At 37.2% G+C, this 4279-nt stretch overlaps 1 pseudogene; it reads left to right on the top strand.

Moving 5' to 3' along the window:
• Nucleotides 1-2762: 2762 nt before the first annotated feature.
• LOC118993657 (putative ATP synthase subunit g 2, mitochondrial) lies at nt 2763-3151 on the top strand (annotated as a pseudogene).
• Nucleotides 3152-4279: the final 1128 nt, after the last annotated feature.

Here is a 4279-nt window from a genome sequence, read left to right as displayed (position 1 = left end):
CTGGTGTGCCACAAGAATTTTCAAAACATTCAATACCTGACTTAATTGGGGGCACTAACCTCTTTTGCCTTAGTTTGTCAAATAAAAAAATTGACAATAGCCAATCCAAACTATGCCTATTTTTGTCAGATCAGCAAAAAATCTATTATATTTTTTGGTCTGCTAACAATTTTAGTAATTAGTCTATGTCTACCATGATATGAAAAAGTTGAAAATTGTTTGTACAGATGTTTCCTATTGAGTTATCTTTTAGTTTGCTAATTCTGTATGTCCAGTGCATTATACATGTTCATTTCATATCAAATACATTCTTTTAATTCTAGCATACACATTTGATTATTTTATAGGTTGAAGTTTTAATGAAAATTGTATAATTTTGTGTATTTTCCCCATATTTGCTCTATTTCCATAAATAAATTAATCATCTCTTTAAAAGTTCTCTGTCTGTTAATTTCAATAACTACAGTTTGTGAATTCACTTTTATTTTCTATTATTGTCTTGGTTATCTGTCATATAGTCCTGTCTTTCTGTATGCCTATAGGTTTTATTGAAACTGTACATTTTGTTTACAAAGTTCTAGGTAATGTTATACTCCATCAGAGAAGATTTTTTCTTTTCTTTGCTAGGCTGTGAGAATGGGAGTCTGATCATCTTTATCCAACTATGGACAAACTTGAGTTGGGGCTAAGTTTCAGGGGATAAGATTTAGCCACTGGTTCATTCAGGTACCCAGGGTGGGGTTGTTGAAGGCCCTCAACAGAGATCCTTTGGGGATTGTCCTCCTGCTTTTAAGAGGCTTTTATCTTAGACTTTTAGTATCATATTATGCACAGCTCTTGACTTGCTGCTGTTTCGATTTCTGAGAAAGAAGGGTGACTTGGCACGCTGTTGTACATCGTTGTACTGTCTCCCACATTACCCCAGTCTGGAAAGTCTAAACAGCAAGTGCTATTCTCTTTTCTTATGGAAATTGTATACTGGTAGTCTAGAAAACTGAGGATTCTGGAGCTATTGTTTATCTTACATTGACGGATAGGTTCGAGGCCAAGCAAATAATATGTAGCTTTTGTGGCAGAAAAGCTTATCAGAGTACCTTTGCTATGGAAAAGGGGCCTTATTTAATCAAGTGTAGGGAACAAGGAGGAGGATCCCGGATGTCCAACTGGGTGTTATAAAGCCCAGTAATGAGGTAGCATGAACATACTATAAAATTGCATGTATTTTTATGACCAAGTTATGTGTACCCTTTTCCATTTTTCTTTACTAACGATAAAGCCTTGTTCACATTAGATTCTTTTGCAGGAGTGAGTCTTGCAAATTTGGCAAATATGTATTTCCCATTTTAACAATGTGTATCGGTTTTGGTAATTTTCTGCTTTTTGCTGATCCTCTTGCAAAGCGGTAAAAATCATTAAAATGGCTCTTGAGGAAGAATTTTCTGAGCTCTCACTACCCAAAGTTCTTTGCTTGGGAGAGGGGTTCAAATGTTTTCTATCATAAATTCAGTTTTGCCTGTAGTGACTACATGTGTGTGTGTGAGTGCACGTGCACATCCACACATACACAACCATGAACATTCCACTTGTAACACAATAGTTCTGCCCTCTGGGAAATTATAGCCTATTATGGATAATAAGTGAGATGATAAAATCTGACAATATTTATTTAAGACCATAAGTGACCAAAGTAATGGCAAAGGCAAAAATAGTTTAGAGGTAGAAATGGCTCATGGCCACGCTGAACCAACCCTGCATTTAAGAGTCAGGAGATCTTATTTCTAAGATCTACCTTTAACTAACTGAGCTTTAGCAAGTCAATTAACATACCTTGCTCTCCGTTGTGAAACGAGGAGAGTGGAAGAGATGTTTTAATTAACAGTCATGCAACAATCATTTTGTATGCCTACTCTATGACAGGCATTTGGTTAGGTCCTAATTTTCTTGTTTTTTTCCCAGCTCTAAAATTTGAAGGAACTTTACGTTGGACTGGATTCTGAGGACAAGCAATATTTGTGGGCTTACATCTATCAGCTGAGGAATGCTTATTAGATCAAGAGGAAAAGAGAAACTGAAAATGGGCCTTGAATAATGGGTGTAACATATAATAGGAGGAGAAGGGTCTCTGAGTCCAGAAGCTACCTCCCCTGCACAATGTAGGAACTGAACCTCTTAAAGGAGATTAGAGTACAGCATTTTCACACAGCTTTGATAACTCACATGGCCTGTGCTACCTGGGGAGTGTTCTGGTTTTGTGTGACACTGATGTCCATGTCCTTTGCAAGTCAAATATAGAGCAAAGTGACACTATACCTCTTACTATTATTTTTTAAAGGGCAAAGATTCTAATATATATACAGAAACAAAAAGTTATTTTTGAATGTTTTAAGCTCTGAACTATATAAGGTTATATAGCCAGTGATAAAGTTCTGACAACTTTGTTACATTTGTGGAACTTGGCATCACCACAAATGAGCAGAATCAGGCTAATTTAAAAAAAAAGGAGAAGGGAAGGAGAGAGGGAGAGAAACATCAATGTATGGTTGCCTCTCATGCATCCCCTGCGGGGAACTGGCCTGCCACCCAGGCCGGTTCTCAGTCATGTGTCCTGACTGAGAATCGAACCACAATCCTTCGGTTTGCAGGCCTGCGCTCAATCCGCTGAGCTACACCAGCCAGGGCAAGCTTTTATTTGGAGATACTTACACAAGTTTTGGTAAAACTTAAACATTTGAAAGAAAATAATTTTTTTCCATCCTGGAACAATGGCCCAATTTGCCCATAACCTCACAGAGTAGGCCCCAGTGCTGGTAAACGCTGCTGTGACTGACTTGAAACCTCAACTGGCCACATTGTGACACTGTCAAGGATGAGCTGACTCCTCCCAGCACCTCCTGGGATTCCATCGGCTATTCTGAGCTTGAAAAATAGTCAGTAGTGCTCAAACTTGTAGCTTCAAACAGCTCACAGTTAAAGAAGCTTTACTGAACGGTTTGGTGGCCGCTGAAGTATAGTTGTGGTTTTATGTCAGGGAGTTCATAGGCAAGTATGGCATCATTGGCTGTAATATTGGAAGACCAATCTTTAACATCTATTTCTTTTTGGTTTATTATTTGAATGTTCTTGGACCATGAGTGATCAGAATGATATATGAGTTTTAAAAAAGATATTCTAAAAAATAAGCATTTGGTTACAAGACTAATCAAAAAACACTTTGGGAATATTTTTTCTTAAGGAAAATAAATTAACCATTTTTGATGGGCATACTCAGAGTTGCTGCCTCTGCTCATATACTTGGTTAATAAAGAGAGAGTATGTATCTATCAAAGATCTATCTATCTATCTATCTATCTATCCATCGCTATCATCCTCTCTATATATAATTTATTGACTACCTAACCATAATATTCTTACCTATATCTAATATTCATGTATAAGTTTCTGTATTTGGTTATTCTTCACATCACATAATTATAAACATTATCAGGGCACCCTAGGAGGATAGTATGCTGAAGAGTTAGAATGTAAAGAAAAGCATGTTTCTTACTATTAGAGAAGACATTTCAATTGTTATGTGCTACTCTTTAACTAAAAAGCAGTTGGTGGAATGAAACTTATTGCCAAAAAGAGAATGAAAATAGTCATAATTCCATAGCATTTACAATCAAGTTTCAAATAACTGTCAAAGTTTCCTTCAAATGCTAATAAATAAGTTAGTTATTCTTCTCTCATATCAAGGGACTGTGCTCTATGACACACAGTGAATGCTCTGTAAAAGAAAGTTCACATACCTTTAGGATATGCCTGACTGTAAGCAAAATGGGAAAAGAAGGAATGAGAGATGAAGCATTTACTGAATTTATCATTCACTTGAAGCTTCTTTGTGTCCTGGGCTCTGAGAATTTTATCAACAGAGTGAGTGAAAACAGAGCCCACCAGGGCCCTGGAAAACGTGTCTCAGAGAATGGCCTGACCTGTGGCATTGGGGACTGATTGAGGTGGCGCTAATGCAATTTCTACAGCTTATTCTCTGAAATCTACAGGCTGGAATTGGGAAAAAAAAACATAGCAAAACAAAACACCACTGCCCTCTTTATCAAATTGCCATATTAATCTAAATTCTCTCTGTTCTTTTAATTGTTCATTTGTTCGTCTCCCACCCCTAGCTGCTCCCAATCAGGCCCAAGTCATAGTCAACCTTGTTAGTATCTACTTCCGAATCAGATTACTGAGCCCTGGCCAGAATGGCTTAGTTAGTTGGAGTATCGCCTATAAACCAAAA

This window comes from Sturnira hondurensis, unplaced genomic scaffold (genome assembly GCF_014824575.4).
Source record: "Sturnira hondurensis isolate 20B ecotype Veracruz unplaced genomic scaffold, ASM1482457v3 Scaffold0000880, whole genome shotgun sequence".
NCBI lineage: Eukaryota > Metazoa > Chordata > Mammalia > Chiroptera > Phyllostomidae > Sturnira > Sturnira hondurensis.
The sequence above is the reverse complement of the archived record's forward strand: the minus strand, read 5'-3'. Positions and strand labels throughout refer to the sequence as shown.